The sequence below is a fragment of the Schistocerca piceifrons genome, chromosome 5 (genome assembly GCF_021461385.2).
Source record: "Schistocerca piceifrons isolate TAMUIC-IGC-003096 chromosome 5, iqSchPice1.1, whole genome shotgun sequence".
Taxonomy (NCBI): Eukaryota; Metazoa; Arthropoda; class Insecta; order Orthoptera; family Acrididae; genus Schistocerca; species Schistocerca piceifrons.
Genome location: NC_060142.1, coordinates 479,702,527 through 479,727,004, shown reverse-complemented (window position 1 = coordinate 479,727,004; position 24,478 = coordinate 479,702,527). Strand labels below are relative to the sequence as shown.

Genomic DNA, 24,478 nt, shown 5'->3' with positions numbered 1-24,478 from the left:
ATTTCAATTTGATATCCGTTATTGATTTTCCTACTCGATTGGTACAGGAAAGTAACACAGATAGACAATGTTTTTATAGACCAAGATAAATTTCCAGAATGAGGTCCCAAGTTCGAGTCTTGGTCTGGCACACAGTTTAATCTGCCAGGAAGTTTCAAGATAAATTTAATCAATAAAAAATTTTCCTGTTAAGAATGGTCTGTCTGATCATGATGTGCAGCTAGTTACAGTATATGACCTAGCTCCATATAGTAATACAAAACAGTACTCCAAAATGGTGTGTTCAATTAACGATTTAACAATTGCAAATTTTACGGGAAGCTTCCAACAGTTAGACTGGGATGATGTCTATAGGAAACCTGGTGCTAATTTAAAGTTTAACCTATTTCACGATACCTTTGTGAGTATATTTGAAAACTGTTTCTGTATGAAAACAGTGAAATGTAATTGTAAGAAACCATATAAAGAGCCATGGCTTACTAAAGGCATAAAATATCTTGAAAACAGAAAAGGGAATGTATCTTATAGCTAGAAGGAGTAATGATCCAGAAACAGTCAGACATGATAAGAACTACTGCACTGGTCCAGAAGTATGTTCATTATGTTTGAGATTAGCACATCTGATAATAAAATTAAAACCATTTGGAATATTGTTAAAAGGAAAACAGGGTAACCAAGAGCACAGGAAGACTGTATTTCTATCAGACTCAATGAAAAGTTAGTTAACAATAAGTCAGAAGTTGAAAATATTTTTAATAATCATTTTTAAAGTGTTGTGGAGAAAATAGAATCCAGCCATTCATTAGAAAATGCAAGGCTGTATATGGAAGGGGCAATACATATAAAATTTGATAAAACTGAAATTCAAACCACCTCTCCTACTGAAATTAGGAAAAAAAGAGCCACTCAAAAGTAAAAGTTCACATGTAATTGATGGCATTTCCTACAGAGTACTAAAAGCTTATTCCCAATAGATAAGTTGGATACTCAGCCACGTATTTAGTAGCTCACTGATATAGGGCACTTTTCCAGATAGTCTAAAATATTGCATAAAAAGTGGACAGGTCTGATGCTAACAACTACTACCCAATCTCACTCCTGACAGTTTTACCCAAAATTCTTGAAAACGCTATGTATTCAAGAGTAGCTTCACATATTTGTAAAAATGTCAATTTGGTTTTCAGAAAGGCTTTTCAACAGAAAATGCTATATATGCTTTCACTGATCAAATATCAAATGCTCTGAATAACCAAATCATCATCAATTGGGATATTTTGAGATCTCTCAGAGGCTTTTGACTGTGTGACTCATGAAATCTTCTAGATAAGCTATGTAGTGTGATATGAGTGGGGCAGTGCAGAAATGGTTTAATTCATATTAAACTGGAAGAATGCAGAAGGTTGAAATTAACAGTACAGATAGTCTGTAAAAATCAGCAGAGTCCTCTACCTGGGAAGTTATCAAGAATGTTGTCCCACAGGATTCAGTCTTCAGTCCCTTATTGTTACTAATATATATTAATGACTTTCCACTCTATATTCATGAAGATGCAAAGCTAGTTCTTTTGCTGATGATACAAGTATAGTATTCACACCCAAGAAGCAAGAATCAGCTGAGGAAATTGTAAATAATGTCTAAGAAAATTATTAAGTGGTTATCTGCAAATGGTGTCTCCCTAAATTTTGAAAAAAAAAAAAAAACAGAGTATATACAATTCTGTACAGTAAATGGTATAATACCACTGATAAATATAGACTATGAATGAGAGTCTGTTGCTAAAGCAGAATATTCAAAATTTCTGGGTGTGTGCACTGATAAGAAATTGAATTGGAAGAAACACATTGATGATCTGCTGAAATGGAAAAATACTTACGATATTAGGGTTATTGCAAATTTTTTGTGATAAACATATCAGTAAACTACCCTACTATGCCTATTTTCATTCACTGCTTTCACATTGCATCATATTTTGGGGTAATTCATCATTAAGATAAAAAGTATTCCTTGAACAAAAGTGTGTAATCAGAATAATAGCTGGAGCCCACCAAAGATCACCTTGCAGGCATATATTTAAGGAACACATGATATTCACAGTACCTTCGCAACACATATATTCACTTACGAAATTTGTTGTTAATAACCCATCCCAACTAAAAAATAATAGCAAAGTGTGTAGTTACAACACTAGAAGAAAGGATGATCTTTACTATTGTGGGTTAAATCTGACTTTAGCACAGAAAGGGGTGAATTATGCTGCTACAAAAATCTTTGGTCATTTGCCAATTAGCATTAAAAGTCTGACACATAGCCAATCAAGAATTAAAAACAAATGAAAAGAATTCCTGAATGACAACTCCTTCCACTCAACAGATGAAATTTTGAATATGAAGTGTTAACTGTAAAAGAGAAGTTAATGAAAACTTAGTTTAAACTGACATGTTTCACATCATTACAATTTGTCATGTTCATGATCTATGGAAGAAATATTAATGTAATTAATGTCCATTACCCACATCTACTATGATCAGTCTGCTCACAGTTCGCCCAGTTCCAATTTCTCCTGGGGAGGTGAACCATGTATCTTATCAGCTACAATCTAAAATTAGATCCAGTTTTTCTAAATTTCTGTAAATAGATCATACCTAGCTTCCAGGTGGAATTCCTTTACTTTAGTCTAAACTGATCTACAGGTTGCTACTGTGATTGAAGCTTTTTTAAAATTTGAGTCATTAAAATTACACACCAGTACAGTGTTTGCCTTGGCAGGACTTCAAAAATACTGGAGGCAATTTAAGAGGCTCAGTCCTGATTGTTACATTTTTCACTTATTGTCAATCTCTTGGATGTTAAAAATGATGTGACAGACCAGCTTGCAACATTCAGCTGATAGATAAAACTTAAGACAAGAGGTGTTACTCTGAGTTTGTTTGCCCTGAGAATATTTGAGTGTTTTTGCTTGATGATCCTCCTCACGATTTTCGTAACTGTTCTGCGGAAATACATCCCATTAGTTGATAAAAGTTCAGGAACATTAATTATTTAGGAAATAGGTTGTAAGGCACCTAGGTGCAGAAATGATGTCTAGTTCAATAACGTATCATGGCCCTCTCTGCATAAACGTGTGATTTTTCAATGCTTGCGCACGACTTCAAGTCAGTGGTGGAGGTAAAAACCGCGCCGTCATTAAAGCGTGATCACGTCTCTCGTGGTGTTACTTTTTCGGAAAAGAGGAAATTAGTTGCATTGTGCAGAATTCCTACTGTGCAGTTTATATTACTTGAAATTAGATTTATGACTAAAGTTGTTGTCAATCAATATGCATGGCTGTTCTACAAAGGGTTCCAATTTTATCTGCGACAGTATATAATGTGTTCCTTCTTTATTCACAGCTCGGGTGATGAGAGAATTGTAAAACAAGTCTCCTCATACAGTACGCACGTGCGCGTCCAAGAGAACGCCCATACAGTCTCGTGTCTAATATCGGCGAATCTGATATCCAGTGCCAGTTACATTACGCTTGTATTATACATAAAGACTAACATAACCAGCAATGTCTTTCCCCACATCATGGGAATCATCTAAGAACCGCCAAATAATAGAATGTATGTGTCACAGGAAGCGGCTAGTGTTGAACAGATGCTCAACAATACCAGTGTTGGATGTTAGAGAGGCAGTCATCACAGACCAGTTTTTACAGTTGAAAATCCGAGAACGTCCATAAAAAGTCTGGCAACACAATAATTCCGTGTACGACTGGCGAAATGACCAAGGGAAGAAAATCTGAAAAATTAAGCTCATGCACACGTTTCCCAGCAGTTCTTCCCACACTGAATTTTCATATGGAAAGGGGGAAATGGTAGTGGTACCCTCCGCAGTACGCTGTAAGGCCGGTAACGCACTAGGCAGCGGCAGCCAATAAAACAATAACAGTTGATTGCAGGCAACGCACTGGCAGCCAGGATTTTGTGGCCGCGAAAGCCAACACAACACGGGCGACTGCACGGCAGCCAGGCGGCTGCGCGTAGCAGTGGCGAGCTGCGGGTCCCACAAAGAGCGTGTGTGGTTGCCTCGGTCTCCGCGCACTTGTCCGAGCAGTCACACCTTCTCTGCACCTCGAGCCAAAAGTCGCGATGGCTTTCGACACCGAGAAATTTATTCAAGAAATTGAAAGACGAAGAGCAATCTGGGACGTATCTTGTGAGGATTACAATGGCGGTGACGTGAAGAGTAGAAGATGGGAGGAAGTCACAAATATGTGTGAGGGGAATATGACGGAAAAGGAAAAGAATGAATCCGGTAAGCCATTTATTATTTATTACACAATAAAAATGGTTATAGGTACAATAATCAAGAAGAGGGTGTCATTGTACACTTAACAATAATACACAATTCACATGAAAGCAGTAATAGTCACATCCACAATTCAATTAACACATATAATTATTACCCCAATGCAATTCTATTTTGCCATTCCAGTGGATTTCCATTTGTAAAATAATTCGCAAATAAATCTCTGTATGCTGATGATGATGATGAACGGCACCTTGCTCTTGTAGGACCTGGGGAAATTTCCACTTCTGGAGGGACGTACACTGTATCTTCAAATTTGTAGCCACCTCTTTCTCGCACATAATTATGTAAAACACAGCATGCATTTATTATGGCAATTGCAAATTGTTCCCGAACATCCACAGGGCGATGAAAAATTCCCCATTTATTTGCCAGAATGCCAAACGTGCATTCTATAAATCGCCTAGCCCGAGACAGTCGGTAGTTACAGATTCTTTTTTTGTCTGTTAAACTCCTTCCTCCCATAAGGACGCATTAAATTTTCAGACATACCAAACGCCCCATCTCCGACAATGACGTACGGCATCGGTATTCCATTGTTTGATATCGAGCTTTTCTCTGGTACCGTAATTGCAAATTTTTATTTAGGAGTTTTTCACACAGAACTGATTTCTTAAAAATAGAAGAGTCACTACATTTTCTATATGCTCCAACATCAATGTAAGTGAATTTATAATCTGCATCAAATAAAGCAAGTAAAACGATCGAAAAATAATTTTTCTAATTATAGTAAAATGAATCTGAATGACGGGGTTTTATTACTCTGATATGTTTCCCCTCGATGGCACCGATACAATTGGGAAAGTTTGCATATCTATTAAATCCATTTGCTATTTCAATCCATCTTTCATCATTTAATTCTGGAAACGCAGTCTGTCTCATTTTGTCCCAAATCGCCAAGCAAGTTTCATATATGACTTCTTGGACAGCAGTACATCTGATCCGAAAATTGACTCAGTGCTGCCACACTACATCCTGTACCCATATATCTGTAACGAAATATATGTTCATATGAAAAAATTAAATCCACGCATTTTTGCCAGGAATTTTATTACATTATTATAACAGATTAGTCATATTAACATCCCTAATGTCATCCCATCGGCGCCGCTAACAAAAACTTTTTTTGCAGGCAAATCTCTACAGCAAAGTGGAATATTAGGACAAGTTTCAGCAGGGAATTAAAACGCAGAGCAGGTACCAAAAGTGGATCAGGAGCTTTGCGTAAAAGCCCTTACGTGTATTTCGAGCAACTGCAGCTTTTTATGGAAACTGTTGTAGACACTACAACTCAAAGTAATGTGGATGAAACTGACGTTGCTGAAGGTAACTATGGGGGATGTGGCGTACTAAGTCCTTCACTTCTTCCCAGAAATAAGCAGAAAAATAACGACGACAGATTGACTGATGTACTACAACAGAGTATCGCACTGAGGGAGAAGCGTGAAAGGAACCAAGAATCTGATTCAGATAGACTATTTCTGCTTTCATTACTAGAAGACAAGAAAAAGATTCCGGAACAACGCAAGATTAGTGCCAAAATGGAGATTGACATCATAAAAAGAGCACAAATGCTTTCATCACCAAGGCTATTCTGATTATGCGTCAGAAACAACAGTGGCTGGAGCATATAGCCGTAGGTATGAACCAGAAGCCTCGAGTAGACAGCAGTTTCAGCATGGATGCGTACTACAGCCAAATGATGGTCAAGCAGACTTCAGCAAAGGGCAGAAGGAAAATCTGTCATGATTATTCTACGCCTGTTACATACAGATAGGACACTGCCCCCGAATACGATGAGCTGTCATCGCCCACTGACTCAACTGTGTAACCTCAGAATTCTGAAATACTTTATCTGTTCCAGTCATCAGTACAACAACAACTTTAATATTAAATATTCTTTTCAAATGTTGTTATAATTTAGCATATAAAATTAAAATAATAATGTCAAATCATCAGACACGTTGTAATATTTTCAAACTATCACTTCTATTTTCTGACTTCGTCCGGTTTCAGTTCCTTCAAATTTGTAACATTGTAATCGAAGGGCCAGGGGACAAACCGATGATAATTCAATAATTTTTCACACAAATTTGGCGTTTTACTGCTTTGAAGTTTTTTTGGCAAAAATAGTTCAAATGGCTCTGAGCGCTATGCGACTTAACTTCTGAGGTCATCAGTCGCCTAGAACTTAGAACTAATTAAACCTAACTAAGCTAAGGACATCACACACATCCATGCCCGAGGCAGGATTGGAACCTGCGACCGTAGCGGTCGCTCGATTCCAGACTTTAGCGCCTAAAACCGCACGGCCACTCGGGCCGGCGCAGTTTTTTAACTGTACATTTTCTAATCCGAGCGACCATTAATAGTCAGCGACATAAATTTTTGATGTTGATAGTTGCTGCAGGATTTGGAAAGGGCGAGTACTATTTTTCTTCTCTAAAAAGAAATAAGTAAATTGTGACATAGTTTTAACCCCTGGGCAATTATTTTCAAATAATATTAAAAATTAACTATCATTTGTTTATGAACTCACCTCAAAGTAATCAAAAAATTGTCCTTCCGGAGTTACACAAGCTCGCATACGAGTATCAGTACCCGTTATGGAATTTCTTGTATTTTCCAGAAGGTTATCAAAAGATTCCACTGACACTCTTATACAGTTAAAAAAATGATCTGGATAGTTTCGAAGATCCTTGAAGTAATTTTTAAATAAACCCTTTGTGTGCCGCTCCAGCAGTAGAGGATGAATCATCTCTGTTTGGCTCTGCGTTTCTTCTGAGACAAAGGTGAACAATTATCGCGTCTTCCACGTCCATCTCGCTCGGCCAATTCGTCACGACTGGCCGTCAGCTGGCTGCTCAAAATTGCGGCTGCCGCAGCCTGGCTGCCTAATGCGTTAACCGGCCTAAGGTGGCTTATGGAGTACATGCGTGAATGCATTCCCGCAAACATGTCCCTAAATATTAGTCTTTAGGGAAAGGATGCTATTCGGTTTCCCTCGCGAACAGTTGTGAATAAAGCAAAGGTAAAATGTAGCTTTTTAAGCCTTTTAAAATTCTTGATTAAGCCGGATGCAATAAATAACATTTGACTACATGGTAGTAAATGGATGCTCTTTGCACATAAGTGCTGAACAAATGGCACTATCTTGTTACATTCAGTGGTGACAAAGTAGCATTTGGCACTCTCCAGTTATTGTCTGCTTATAAGACGAGTATCAGTGCTTAAGTAACCGTTCTCACAAATGGATGGGAAGGGCTTCTTTTCCAAATGAAACGGACTTAGGCCGTACCATCGATGATTGAGGGGAAATCTATAATTCCCGGCCCCTCACTTTAATGAAGTTTTGTTGTCCGCAGGTACCGTACGTTAAACCCTAGCAAAGAAGCTTTTTTTTAAGTCAGAGAGTAAGAAAATTTCCGCGACGGCGTTCTCCACGACGAAACGAAACAGCACATCTCTCGTGCCCGAAACTAAGACAGAATTTTCACTCAATGGACGATTTACTGCTGTTACAGTGTCTCACTCGAGTCTGGATGATGACTTTCAGGGAGCGGGTGCTTTGGTTTGACAGTGAAGAACTGGATTCGTCTGAGAGGACTAGATTCAAATTTCAGTCGTAACGACATAATCTACCATTCTCTCTCTCTCTCTCTCCCTCTCTCTCTCTCTCTTCCCCGATCGTTCTAGGTATCTGCGGGGGTGGTCAATGACATAACGGTTGATATTGTCCTAAAGTCCTTGTCAAAACTGAGCTAATACTCCAACTGCAATGACTATTAGAAAAATAAAATTTAAAAAATTCTTGAATATACACCGGAAAGACACCTTTGCGGAAGTCTTTTTAACGTTTTCAGACAGCAAGATAAAAGAAACAAGTTTTCACGGTGAAAAGGATTGAAGTAATTACAAAAACATCTTTGAAGACCAGGAAATTACTCTTCCCCACGACGTCAACACTGAGTTTTGACTTTACGGACGCTACGAGTAAGTTGGCAGAGGTCACTGAAACTGCAGGTTGTTCTGTAAACCCAAACATCACACTACAAAAGTTCCGCGATCGCGGATGATCCGTAATTTCTAGTCTGCTGCTAGCAATCAATGAAACAAATTAACCGAGTTACACTGAGTCGCACAAGAGGAAGGATCAGCAGATTGGTCTCTAACAGGAATGCGAGAGATAACAGAGAAAGCTATGCTGGGTTCCTCAAACTATACTCACATAACTGCCCGTGTTTATGTGTGTAGGGAAGACAAAAGTTATTCGCACGTGATTAAAGGCGACTCGAGTGTCTTTCGTCTGTCCTTATCTATGGACGATTATGAAGCTGAAGGTCGTTTATCAAGTAACTACAAAGAAAAAACACGTTTCGGCTGTCGCGTGAGCAGAATAAATATTGTTACTTTTTCTGTAAGCTTTCGTTTCTAAAGAGAATGAACGCTAAAAACTGAAATTTAGGATCAGTTGCCAGCAGTTAATCTAAGAAATAATTACTAGTCAGAATTCACTATGCTTATGGCACTAGCGGAAGAAAAAGCCGTGTGACTAGGTACAGCCTTATACCTTCTACAAGTAGAGCATCGCCATCGCACACTGCAAGCTTCTAAAGTTATTGCGGGAAATGGGTTCGTGAGCAGGCGTGTGAGCTTGGGGTTGATTTGGGGGGACGAAACCATCGGTCTCATCGGATAGGGAAGGATGGGGAAGGAAGTCGGCCGTGCCTTTTCAAAGGAACCATCCCGGTATTTGCCTGAGGCGATTTAGGGAAATCACGGAAAACCTAAACCAGGATGGCCGGACGCGGGATCCAACCCTCGTCCTCCCGAATGCGAGTCCAGTGTGCTAACGACTGCGTCACCTCGCTCGGTGTGTGAGCTTGTTATTAACACTGTTGAATTTACTAAAAGATCTGTAAGAGGGATAAAACTCAAATACAGGTAATGGTGTTTCCGGAAGTACATAGTTACGTAAATGTATGCTGAGAAAATTTCGAAAGAAGGAGGGGTGATGAAGTGAAAAGGATTTACAACTAATCAACCCCTCTTAATAGGCATCTCCAGTGATCATGTGCATAAAATTGCTAATAGGGGGCAATTTCTACGACGATATGGAGAATAAGAAGAGACACTAAGACTCCTGAAATATAGCTATTTCTCTTATCTGTACAATAGGAATAAATTGCAGGAAGAATGGATTTGTTCTGCTTCATCTGCCGCCATACCTTTCCCATTCAAATCACACGGAACTGACGCGAATCTTTCTTAAGTAATAGATCTATAAAACCTGTCAAGCAACTCGCTCTCGAAGGTGATGAACGTCTCGGCACCGTAGTGGATGATAGTGCTATGGATACTGCTAGTGAAGTGTGGTAAACAACAAAGATGGGATATGTACGCCTGTTCTCATCTCACTTCTGTCACCGTGGCATTTACACGAGCAGTACTCTGTGACAGAACTCCACCCTTAACATTACTGTAGTCTAGGATATTAGTAATATGATGTCATGCGGTCACGGAGCCGGTTGGTTCAGGATGGCTATATACCCTACACAACGCCATGCAGATCTCAACGGGCTCGCCCACTAGCGTCCAAGAAGACAGACATTCATTCGGCCGTGCAAGCTCGTTCAGCCATACCTGGGCACGGGACTCCCCCCTAGTTGTCTGGGAAAGGAGAAAATATGATAGTCAGGTGTTTTTCCTTCAAGAAAATGATTAAAACGTGGGTATTACGCAGGTTTTTAACAGTCAGAGCAGGAAACCTCCTTACGGCCAATTACTAGTCGCCATTCGGTTACCAAGACATTAAAAATCTTCCACACGCCCGCGTCTAGGCCCCTTCCTAAAAACTATCATATGGGCTCCCTTGTACCTTGGGACAGGAAATGGTCTTATTTGCATCAAGGTAAATATGCAAACGGACAGTTTTGTATTTCATTACATTTATTGTAAACTTAAAGACCTGGTACCTAGTATTTAAAACAGGTCGTACGTTTTCAAATTTTCTTCATGTAATAACAACATGTTTCATATTACAAGCAAATATTGTTTTCAACACACAAAAATCGAAGAATATTAATGAATTGCTGAGAAAATTAAGCGTAACACAAACTGTGCTGGACTGCAGGCCCAAGAACTTGGTGCTGATGGCGAACGAGACTTTGTCCCACCTCCCTGTGAAGTACGGAGTTGATGCATACTGCAAAACTACGGAATCAAAATGACTAAGGTGGTTCTCTATTGCCGTCTCGAACCGGGCCACCGGCAGTTGCTGGAGACTGGCTGAGCCGCAGTGGGACAGGCGGCGAGGCGGCGAGGCGGCGTGTCAGGAGTGGGACTGTCCCCAGACCCGAGCTGCTCAGTTTTACGATCTCTCGCTGGGTGAAGAAATACTCAGATAGGGCGAACGAGGTTGGTTTCTCACGAACCATATAGTGGACATACATTCAGCACACGTCCTCGCTGATAATTTGAGGGACGGGTAATCGCCTCTTGGCTCTGTCTGCCAATTTTTTTCAGTCCCAACGAAAGGAAAACGGAAGGGGTGGATTAGAATTTCACGTTCCGCCGAAAGCGAGGTCATTAGAGACGGAGCAGAAAGACCTCGGATTATGGAAGGATGAGGAAGAAAATACGCCGTGCCCTTTTCAAAGGAACTACCCCCGCCATTTGCCTGGTGCGATTTTGGGAAATCACCGAAAAACTAAATCTGTATGACCCGACGGGGATTTGAACCGTCGTCCTCCCGAATGAGAGTCCAGTGTGCTAACCACTACGCCACCTCGATCGGTGAAAGCAAAAATGAGACACGCCTTTCGCAGCTGACTTATATTTGTGCGCGCTACAGCATTATCGCTTCTATGTGATGATGCCATGCATCTTTGGATATTGTTAAAAAGGAAGAGAAAGTAAGGCAATGTTGATTTTTTTATTTTGTTTGGTGTGATGTATCCACAGAATATCAATCTGTTCCTAACCTTGAAAGTCTGTTAGTATTCTGTGCATTCGATTGCTTTTGTGCTATTTTGCAGCAAAACCAATGACTATAGGGACAGTGACAAAAATGTAAATTAAATAGCAAACATATGTACATATTCCAGGCCACTGATGATACCTTGCAGAAAATAAAGGCGAAACGCGTATGGCACTAAAATTGTGTTTTATTCAGCTGCTATCAGACGGTCCATAAGTAAAAATTATCAATATACCAATGAACGAAGCTTAAGAAAGACGGTACCTTTCTACATGTCTCTTGTTGCTTTGAAAATTTTATTGTTGTCTGAATTGGTAGCCTGGTCTTCACTGAATTTCTGAAAGCCCAACGAGATGATGGCATAATTTTTTTTTCTTTTGGTGATTTGTTTACCCCTATTTCACAATACTACTACAGCCACAAGACTTTTTGTGGTATTTTATGAATACTACATTCTTCAAATGAAAGACTGAATTATTTTAAAGTGGCTAATATATACTTAACACACCCTGTATTGCAGGGTGGAAAAGTTTCTCTTATACAACATTCTAGTTTTACTCTGCAAATTGCAATGTCTTTTTTTTTTTTATTTGGGGAGCTGATTTCGCCCTTAGATTGCACTGTCTGTTCGAAGGGCCTCTTGCAGGCAGGCGATAAATACTTCACCGCGATGACGTACTGTACATTTCAAAATGTTTATTCGGTTAACCTTATACAAAACTTTGTGGTGACTCTGCTCGTCACATTTATTAGAAATATTTTTTGATTGCAAACGAGCAATATGATGAGGTCTGGAGCACCACTGAATATCAACGCGATAACCATTGTTGTGGCTTCCCTTCCTTGATGAAGCAGAAGTGAGAGGCGCACCGACGTTACTGCGGCCAACGACAGCACTAGGCACCAGGCGCCACAAACGAGTCTCGGTTCTGCGTACCGCAAGGCGATGGACGTCCCCGTGTGCAGAGGCCCGAAGGAGAAGAAACGCTTCCAGACTGCGTTCGTCAGCGTCAAACGGAGCCAGCACCTGACGTGATGGTATGGGGTGAGATAAAGTACACGACACTATCATCTCCGTTTCGCAAAGATGATAATTTGGACATGAGGCGTTACATTTTTGACGCCTTAAGGCCGGTGACTGTGCCCTGTGTCAAGGTCTCAAGTTATTTTTTAACACGATAACACAAGACGCGTGCTGCTCTGATCTACGTAATACAGAGGGTGTTAAACAGTTGCCTTGGCCTGCACGTTCTCCAGAACTGTCGTCCATTGAAAACATCGGTTCACCGATTGCCGAGAGACTGCACGCCACCATTCCCCAGCCAATACATTTGGTGGACCCTAACATTGAATTGAAGGAATAATCATGTCTTTATTCTTTCTGCTAAGCTGTTCGTGCAAAATAAGTAAAACTTCGCTACATGCCATCTACATTTACACCTACATAGATACTCCGCCAACCACGGTCGATGCGCGGCGGAGGGTACCGTGTACATCTACTGAGACAAACCACAAGCCACCATACAGTGCGTGGCGGAGGATACCCTGCACCACTATTTGTCATTTCCTTTCCTGTTCCGCTCGAAAATGGTACGAGGGGTGAAACACGTATGTAACGTAGCAGCGATGGCGAGGCATTGCAGCGTCTCTGACCAGAGAGTATGCGCTTGACCGCGCGAGCGTTGCGAGCGGTTCTCAGTCAGTAGCTCTGTTTAGTTGGGTAGAGTACTCTGTCAGTAGTCGTTGCGAGTCAGTAGATCTGTTCAGTTGCGTCGAGTACGCTAGTAGTCGTCATGTAGTGCAGTACGCTAGTAGTCGTCATGCAGAGCGGTCGGTCAGTAGTAGCAGTCCAGTACGGTTGTGTGATGTAGTCTGTCGGCAACACTGGTCAAGATGCTGAATGAGGTATATTATTAATTAAGGTAATCTTCACATAATGTAAAGTTTATTTATTGTAATTAATCTCCAACAAGTGCCCCAATAATAATTTTTATTCCAAAGCAGTTTTTACAAAACAAAATTTATTTAATTGCACATCCCCTTTCATTCCACTTCCATTAAAGAAAAATTTCAGTTAAATCACGAAAAAAAAAAAGTAATATTATTATTTGCAATGCAGTTCCTCCAAGCCGTGCGCAAGAATAAGAGCAGAAAATTGACTAGCAGTTACAATGAGGTAAGACTTTAATTCTGATTTTTGCACAGGGCCAAAGACCGATATTTCGGCGTAATTGAATTAACATTATCGGTGAGAATTTGTTGTCACTGAATAGACTAATTTTTTTGTGAAGAACTTATGTTTGAGTCAGATTGCTAATTTTTGTTTAATTGTCATTTCTTTTAAATTTTTGTGGGGAGGTTACACTTGGCGACACCCAGTCCAGGATCGTATTTCGTTGAGAATCTTTTGAAAAACAGTCAGATATCTGCTCTTATTTGCTTAGATATAATTAGGATTTGGCGCAACGCTTTTACTAATCTTGTGACTTTCCTTCTACAGGTCAACGGCCATTCGTTGCTCTGTTGTATTTGTGTGTTGTTTTTGCATTGTGCTTCTTTGTTTTGTGAATATTTGTGACTATTCTAAAAAATGCCGCGAAAGACTGTGAATAGTGTATCGCGAGGTATTATGAACGAAATTACCGACTTCAACAACGTGACTGATAGTAATTGTGACACGCAGTGTAACGATGACAATCCTGCGTTCACCGACAATCGGTGCGTTCCAACCACTAATGATGAATTTTATCTTAATGATGAACAAACGAACTCAATTGTCTCTTCTGTTAATTTGACGACAATTGATGACGCGGGACACGCTATTGTAATGAGCGCTACCCAGCTTAACACACCCGGTTCGGAAAATTCAAGTGATGTACAGACAAATTTTTCTAATGAAAGTGATCAGGATACTCAAAGTAGGACGGATTTATTTAATTCCGAAATGGTGACTGATAGTGTACATTTGACTGGCAAACCTTTTTCTAAAATGCAGAATGACCAAATGGTCGCACAAAACGTGACAATTGCACATATACCACCACAGAGTACTGAGAATGCAACAGCTACTTTAAGTTTGGATCAATTTATGACAATAATGCTACAGTTTAAGAACGATCTTGGTGTAGATTTCAAACAACAGAATGAAAAATTAGACAAACAAAGTGAAGATTTTAGACAACTTAGGGAAGATAACAAACACTTAAATGAAAAACTTGACAATAATAACGAAAAACTCAAACAATACTTAAATGAAAAATTAGACGACAATTCCAGACAGTTAAATAAAAAATTAGACGACAATTCCAGACAGTTAAATGAAAAATTAGACGACAATTCCAGACAGCTTAGTGAACAAATTAGAGCCGTTGCCGCGCAGTGCCATGACACTAAGGAACAGTTGCGCGTGGAAATTGAGGCTTGTTCACGAAAAAATAGCGAAGAAATAAAGTCTGTTGCGCAAGAATTAAGGGAAATGCAAACAGCCGCAACAGAAACACTCAGAGACGAAATTAGTACTGTCGCTAAACAATGCTCTGAAAAGGCTACACATTTACGGGACGAGTTTAAAGCAATGACAGCAGAACTTTCGCGCACAATGGATGAAAAGATCGACGCGAAATTCGACCAACAGAACACTCAGATTGACGAACGCTTTAATCTTCACATACAAAACAGTGATACGCGTTTCCGCAAATTTATTCAGGATCAAAACAAAGTGAAACGACAAGTAATGGAAACAATCACAGCACAGAGACGGGAAGACAAACGTAAAATGTTCGCGAAAGCGAAGACATACGTAGACAACAATATTGCCTCAGTGTCCGACGAAATTAATTCCATCAAACAGTCGAACACAGAATTACGTGACGAAATTTCCAATCTTAAAGCAAAAACAGATACACACACAGTAGATATTCAAACAGTGACAGACAGATTCGAACAATTAGAACTAACACAGGATTGCGATGTCATCAAAGCTGATGTTAAAAAACTGAGCGAAACTACGCGTAAGTTGCAAAAACAGATTAATGCGTCTGATTCTAAAACCGATGATCAGGTTAAAATACTGACTGAAAAATGTGATAAATTGGCCAGTCGTATGGATGTTATCGAAAATACTAATAACAATAAATCAGACGATACTGCACCGGTTTCATTTAACCAAACACCTGAATTTCAAAATTTACAGCAGACAATTAATGAGATCGATTCATCTAACAACACGTTACGTAGGAAGTTGTCAAGTTTACAACAAGAAGTAACAGAAATGAAAAACACTTCAGTTAATAACATACAACAGACGCCACTTTATGAACGTTTGTCAGACTTACGCAGTGTGTATAATATGAGCAATTTACAGAGACTACGAGACGTAAAATCCGAAAAATCCACGCGACTTAAAATCTGAAAAGCTATGCAACTTGAAATCCGAAATACCACAGATGAACAGATTCACTCACAAACCCGAACGTGTTTTCAAATTCAATGACGAGAACGTAGATTACGAGCAATTTTTATCCGCTAGAAAATGTAAGGAATTTAATAATGGCAGAACACAGATACATGATTTGCACTGTATACGACAATTTATTTTTGTACTTTCACCTCTATTACCTGTAATGCAAAAGCTAGCTTTGAACCAGATGCGACAATTTATTTTTGTATTTACAACAGCATTGCCTATAATGAAGAAACTAGAATTAACATGGATACAACTATTTGCTTTTGAATTTATACCGCTATTGCGTGCAACGCAAAAGCTAAAATTTATTTGCAGTGCGTAATAGACCTCAGGGGATTCATTACGCTTTAATGAATATGTGCCGTAGCGAGCATAGGGCCCCGAGCTGTGGTAGTGCTGTTTCATCTTTAGTTTTCTGCACTGCTGCCTTTTCTTCTACTATCCTTTATATCTATCAAAACTGCTCTTTAACTATTGCTCTACCTAGTGTTAAGAAACGAGTAATGAAAACCCGATGTGACAAACTTTTACCGAATGTGACAATTTTCATTAGGCACTCCCGTAATGACAACTACCGCCGTAATCTTAAATAACAGATAAAAATCGTAATCATCAGTATGTGTAAAATTATCAGTAATAGCAAACCACATTTTAGTAACAATAGATGTTTTTCACTACAAAAGCATGAAAGTCAACCGCTTAGCATACGTAACCAACAATGCAGTCTACACGGTCAACCTAACTTTAATGTTTCGCCGCGTGCACGTATAGTCCCAGCTCCAACAAATAGTAACGCATGGCAGCTAAGAAATAACTACGTACAGACAACACACTATTTCAACTCGCATCGCAATGCGCCGTATAGAAATGACTTTCACGACAGACGTAAAAACAATGAGCATAATTACCAACATACGTTTAATAACAGTCGATCTTATGAGCAGCAACAACATCAGCAACAACGAATAATCATGAATGAAACAGACAATAGGTGTCATCCATAGCGTAACACGTCAGTAAGAAATAACAGAGCAGTTCAAATAGTCGAAATGCCACAGCATCCTCCCGTAAATAATAGCACGTACGACAGAATTTGACCAGACACAGTACAGGTTTCATATTCCAGTAACGTAAGCAATAATTTTGATACGCAGAATCCTCTTCACGAAAATGTTACTAATTTTGACGCCATCCGACACACGTTTGCATTAAGGACAGAATTACGACGTATGTAAACGACATTCTTATCGCAGAAGCTAACTGGTCTGAACACAATGTGATTTTAGAACGTCTGTTACAAACTTTCCGTGCACGAGGACTTACAGTTAACCTCAGTAAATCGCATTTTGGTAAAACTTCTATAAAATTTTCTGGACACGTAATTTCAGCAGAAGGCATTGCACCTGATCCGGAAAAACTTCAGGCTCTACGTGACATTACCGTTCCTACGACGAAGAAGCAATTACGCAGTTTTTTGGGCTTAATTAACTTTTTTCGTAAATTTATTCATCACTCTGCTTTAGACACACCCAGATTATGCCAATTAACAGGTAAAAACACTATTTGGTCTTGGGATAAGCAAGCACATTCTGAATTTGTGAACCTGAAACATGCTTTGTTGAATGCTCCACTTTTATCGCACCCAGATCTTACCAGAAACTTTTCCATTGCCACTGACAGTTCGAACACCGCTTTGGGCGTGCATGTTTTCCAGGAAATTGAAGAAGATGGTTCAATAGTAATCAAAAACATTGCATTTGCAAGTCGCATTTTGTCACCTGCTGAACGAAATTACTCCGTTACAGAACTGGAAACATTATATGTTGTATGGGCTTTTACGAGATTTCGGCACTTTCTTTATGGCAGACATACCACCGTTTACACAGACCACAGAGCGATACAATTTTTACTTTCGGCCAGATTCAGTCACGACAGATTAAGCAGATGGAAACTTTATTTACAGGAATTCAATTTTACAATAGTTCACATTCCCGGCACACAAAATGTTATAGCAGACGCACTATCGCGTTCTCTCGGCAACAATCAGCAAGACGTAGCAACCAACTTCTGCAAAACAAATTTCAGTGTCATGTACATTCAGCAAGTTGCATTTGAAAACTTTATTTCATCGTCATTACAGGACATAGCAAAGGAGCAACATAAAGACAACGTGTGGAAAGAAATTAAACAGCTTTGGCAAGATAAGAATAATGTTACGATTAGGAACCACTACACTGTACGCAATGACATTTTGTTTCGCCGCTCACATCCTGACAGCAACAATTGGTTTTTATGCATTCCTGACGAACTGGTTAACAAATTAATCTGGTACACTCATTTAAGTTACGCACATTACGGAGCACGAAAATGTTTTCTTATACTGAGACAGAACTGTTATTTTACCAACATGGAAAAGCGTATACGACGAGTTTTAGCGTCTTGTAAAATTTGCCAGAAAGCTAAATCAGACACCACTTCACATATTCCTCCTTTATATCCCATTGTACCCGTTAAATTAAGACATATGGCCGCTGTAGACATTTTTGGTCCGATTCCGAGAACTAACAGAGGTTTTTGCTACATCTTTGTCGCTGTTGAGCTCACTTCAAAATTTGTTACTTTCACTCCGTTACGCAAAGCTACTGCTAAAACTGTTTCGGAAGCATTTGTAAAACATTTTCTATTTCATGTAGGGCATGTGATGAAAGTAATTTCTGATAATGGATCACAATTTCGATGTGGCGTATGGACACGCATGTTACGAGCCAGAAACATTTCTCCGATTTATATATCCAAGTACCACGCTTCTTCGAACCTCTGTGAAAGATTAATGAAAGAAATTGGTAAGCTGTGCCGAATATACTGCCACAAAAGACATATTGATTGGGATACACACATACTTTCATTCCAAGATGTAATTAATTCCATTCCAAATGAATCCACTATGCTATCTCCGTCTGTTATACTGAAAAACGTTGAACCACCGAACAAAATTAAAGAATTAGTAAACTTCCTTAAATGTCGTCGACTAAGACACCACGAAATAATTGACATTGCGCTGAACAACATCAAACGTGCCGCAGAGCGCCGGAGAAGACAGCAAAAACAGGTTTGTAGACGCCGAGACTTTCACGTTGGACAGAAAATATTAGTACGTACACACTATTTATCCAACAAATTAAAAGGTAAGTGCAGTAAATTTGAACTTCTATACGCAGGTCCATATCGGATTCGCAGCATCCCTCACCCCAATGTTGTACACGTCGAAACTTTGAGAACCAGAAAATCGAAAGGCAACCACCATATCTCAAACATTAAACCGTTTATTGAGTGAAGACACTTTATGATTCAACACACTATGATGTCATTTACTAATGCAATTATTTCACCTGACTAATTACTGATGATTATCGTATTTTTTCTTGGCAAGTGCCCGGCAAGGTAAGGTTAGCAGGTCGCTTTTCTTGTCGTTACACATCAGACCGTGCACATTTTCCACTCTTTTTGTGTATATGATTGTACTCCAGTTTTGTTTGTATGCACTGTGAAATAGTTAAGATATAACACACACCAGTTGACTTTGACATTTTTTTTGCCTTATGACATCTCAACATCGTGACTGTTCTACATTTTTTGCTGCTGCATTGTGATATTCTCTGTACATTTTGGCTTTGAACACTGTCAATATCTTTGACACATTACGTTTTCTGTCATGTTATGCTGTATGCTTAAGTATGTTACCATAAACCAGTCATTATTTAGTGGGTATATGATTTAAATGCAGGACATTAATCTTTGTTCATCAATTTCAGAAAGAAATGATGATTCTAAGAAATAAATTTAACATAAATGGGAATTTCACCCACGGAATAAACGAAAGGAGATGCGATAACTTTATGAGGAAGAGTAAATGGATCAGGATTAACAAGAATATACTATACTCATCGTAGAATAGCAGTCTTAACTAATTTTTTCTTTCAGAATACAAGGTGATTGATGCAGGCTGTCAGACAGAACTACACATCTTAGTTTTTAGTGATGAAATATGTTAGAGTTAAGGAATAGTTACGTAATGAAGTGATATTTTTGCAGATGATAATGAATACTGATGAATGATGAAGAATATGCTATTATGAAGAATGAAGTTTTTCTTTACAGGTGATGATAATAATGAAGTTATGATAACGTGGATAATGAAGTGATTGATAATGAAGTTTTTTCTTTACAGATGAGGATAATGTTGAAGTTATGTATTTATGCTACGTAGTTATTTAAGTATTTGTTGCAGTTTGTTTTGACAGCAGGTGTTATATTGCATAGTAGGATGATGGAAAGTTTTTGGAAAGGACAGCTATGGGACACATTTTTATAGACATTTCACTACCTGTTAATTCGAAGTTCACTACTTTTCAGCATAGTGTGCGTTTCTTCTTTCAGGTCAATAATCCATTTTGTATTTTTTCCAGGAGAAGCTTTTCATGATACTTACTAAACCTGTTACTTATTATACCTGTTCTAGTACTTGCATTTTTATTTTTTACCCATTTGTGTTTATCATTTATAAATGTGATCACATACACTGCCTTGTTACATAACCTTGCTGCAGCTGACTCATGACGAATGACGTTACCTATCCTCATTTGCAGCAATAGGTCAAAAGCAAATAGTGTTATGCCTCAGCAATTAATTATCGATCCCAACGCAATGCATTGCTAACAAAAAAATGTATTACCAGTCCCAAATAGTGATACCAGTTTGAGAAAGTTCTGAGTAATACTGATTAGCTCTGAATAGTATGTCACTTCAGTAATGACTTCTTAATGAGACAAAAAAAAAGTGTATATATAAAATAATGCTTTGTCACTAGCTAATAACTGCCACTGTTTATTGTAATGAGACTACTTATAATGCCCATGATTATTAATGCTATGATTGTAATTAGCTGATTTTTAATAATGACTTCGTAATGATCTGAATAATACTGAATGAGGAACAATGATTTATTTAATGAGACTACTTATAATGCCCATGATTATTAATGCTATGACTGTAATTAACTGATTTTTAATAATGACTTCGTAATGATCTGAATAATACTGAATGACGAACTATGTTTTATTCTATTCAATACTTGCTGGCCACTGAGTGCCAATAATTAATGTCAATCAACGAATTATGTTATTAATTATGCCATTAATTAGCTCTTGTTTTCAATGTTGAGTTTTCATATTTTGGTAAATGGCCAATGAGTGCCAATAATTTGTATCACTCAATGTATTATGTTAATGCTAGGCCAATAATTGACTCTCCCTTTCAATTAAGACTTCTGATGAACATTATTCTGTCATACTAAATATGCTTTGTAACTGGCCAAGGACTGCCACTGTTTATTGTAATACGATTACCCATGATGACAGCTAATGATTCTTACTATATTGAAATGACAAATGATTAATTAACTATGCCATACTTTGTAACCGGAAAGGAATGTGACTTTAATAATGCTTTGTAATTAGGAAAAGGCTAATGATTATTACTATTGGACTGACAAATGATTAATTAACTGACAAATAATTAATTAACTGACAAATAATTAATTAACTGACAAATAATTAATTAACTGACAAATAATTAATTAACTATGCCATACTTTGTAACTGGAAAAGAATGTGATTGTTTCATAATGCTTTGTAATTAGGAGGCTAATGATTCTTACTATATTGGAATGACAAATGATTAATTAACCATGCTATACTTTGCTTTGTAACTAGGAAAAGAAGGCTACTGATTCTATGTAAAACAATTAATGAACATTTTTCTGTAATACTACATACTTGGTACAGAAATGTTCAATAACTGGGCTATGAATGCCACAAACTACTAACGAAGACTGTAATTGTGAATATTATGTGACTTAATGTCCTTCACCTCATGAGCTAACTACCCTGAATTACTGCAATGTCCATTTGTCCTGTTTATCCTAGTGATCATGGAGCACTATATTTGGTTTTGCACTAATTCTACGTTGGTGTGCCTTGTAAGAGCGTGGTGTTGACACGACATGCTGTCCACCACCGTGAGCGATGAAGACGTTATTATGGTCCCACTGTTTGGTGTACCTAGTGTACTGCCAAAATGAGAACATGGAACATTACTACGACAGTTCAGTGTCTTGGCTACACTGATAAATTCTGATGGGAAAAGAACTTCAAGTTATGTCACTTGGTGTTGTACTTCTGTGGAAAGATATGGACTTTCAGAACAGCTGTGTGCAATCTAAAGTGCTACAACCATGATGCATTCCTTCCCTTTCCTATCCTAATTCTTGTCACATAGTGAAAATCATTTTTTTGCTAACGTCATTTATGTTCATGGCTATACATATTTTTCGATTCGCTGAACTCCAGTGCGAGTACACTTATGTCACTGGTCGACATGATGTTTTGCCATTATGTTTATTTGTTGTGAAAATGCTAAAGACATTTTTTCAGTGCGTGTGCACTTTGGACATGATTTGTTTTGCCATTATGTTTATTTATTGCGAAAATGCTAAAGACATTTTTTCGATTTGTTCTGAAGTACAGTATATGTGCACTCTTGTCTTTTATATTGTATATACATTTTTTATTTTGATGATATGTTCTGAATTACAGTGCATGTGCACTTATGTTAGGTGTTAATATGTTTTCTACTGAGCTTCAGTGCCTGTGCACTTTTCTCATTTTTCAATATGATTTGTACTCATTCTGTATATTCAATACTTCAGTGCGTATGCACTTATGTCATTTGTTACTAATTGTATATACATTTCATCATTTGCTGATATGTTCTCAACTGCAGTGCATGTGCACTCATGTCACTTGTTAACATGATTTTTTTTTTTTGCCATTCTGTTTATGCTAAAGAATTTTTTCAGTGCCTGTGCACTTTGTTATCTGTCAAATAATTTTTATATACAGTTTTCTGATTTGCTACTATGTTTTGTACTCACATCTTGTCTTTGTCTGAAATGTTTTGTACTTAGTGCGTGTGCACAACATTTAATTCATGTACTACATCTAAATATTCTGTAAATTGTAGAAGTTTATTAATTAAAGAAAAATTTTGCCGCGCTTGGCAAGTCCAAATGACTCACCATCGCTGCCAAATTTTTGCCCCCCAGTGGAGGGTTATGAAACACGTATGTAACGTAGCAGCGATGGCGAGGCATTGCAGCGTCTCTGACCAGAGAGTATGCGCTTGACCGCGCGAGTGTTGCGAGCGGTTCTCAGTCAGTAGCTCTGTTTAGTTGGGTAGAGTACTCTGTCAGTAGTCGTTGCGAGTCAGTAGCTCTGTTCAGTTGCGTCGAGTACGCTAGTAGTCGTCATGTAGTGCAGTACGCTAGTAGTCGTCATGCAGAGCGGTCGGTCAGTAGTAGCAGCCCAGTGTGGTTGTGTGATGTAGCCTGTCGGCATTCTGGTCAAGAGGCTGAATGAGGTATATTATTAATTAAGGTAATGATCAGATAATGTAAAGTTTATTTATTGTAATTAATCTCCAACAAGTGCCCCAATAATAATTTTTATTTCAAAAGCATTTTTTCAAAAATTTTATTTTTTATTGAACTAAAGATTTCGTTGCACTTCCCATTTCATTCCACTTCTTTTGAAGAAAAATTTCAGTAAAATCACAAAAAAAGGAATATTATTATTTGCAATGCAGTTCCTCCAAGCCGTGCGCAAGAATAAGAGCAGAAATTTGACTACCAGTTACAATGAGGTAAGACTTTAATTCTGATTGTTTTACACAAGGCCAAAGACCGATATTTCGGTGTAATTGAATTATCATTATCACTGAGTTTTTGTTATCACTGAATTCACTTTAAAATTCTTTGTGAGGAATTTATATTTGAGTCAGATTGCGATTCTCATTTTTATTGTCATTAAATTTAATTGCTAGGGAGGTTACGTTTGGGTCGTATTCATTTTATATTGCTGTCTTTGTAAATTTTTGTGGGGAGGTTATATTGCTGTCTTTGTAAATATTTTGTGGGGAAGTTACAGGGGAAAACGACTGTATGGCTCCGTATGCGCCCTAATTTGTCCTATCTTATCTTCGTTGTGCTTACGCGTAATGTATGAGCCGGCAGTAGAATCATTCGGCAGTCAGCTTCAAATGCCGGTTCCCTAAATTTACTCAATATTGTTTCTCGAAAAGAACGTCGCCTTCACTCCAGAGATGCCCATTTGAGTTCCCGAAGCATCTCTGAAACACGTGTTGTTTGAACCTACCGGTAATAAATCTAGCAGCCAGCTTCTGAATTGCTTCAATGTCTTCCTTCAATTCGACCTGGTTCGGACCCCAAACACTCTAGCACTACTCACGAATACGTCGCACCAGCGTCCTATATGCAATCTCCTTTACACATGACCCATTCTTTGCTATGATTCTCCCAATAAACTGAAGTCGGCCATTCGCCTTCCCGACCACGGTTCTCAATTGCTCGTTCCACCTCATATCGCTTTGCAACGTTATGACCATATATTTAAAGGACTTGACTGTGTCAAGCAGGACACTAGTAATACTGTATCCGAATCTTACAGCTTTCATCTTCCTACTCATTCGCATACTTACATTTTTCCACATTTAGGGCTAGCTGCCATTCATCACACCAATTGGAAATTTTGTCTAAGTCGTCTTGCTTC

At 38.5% G+C, this 24,478-nt stretch overlaps 1 protein-coding gene across 1 annotated transcript in view; it reads right to left on the bottom strand.

Moving 5' to 3' along the window:
* LOC124797840 (kinesin-like protein KIF14) overlaps window positions 1–24,478 on the bottom strand; it is a 258,591-nt gene that overhangs the window by 104,280 nt on the left and 129,833 nt on the right. The window lies entirely within an intron of this gene.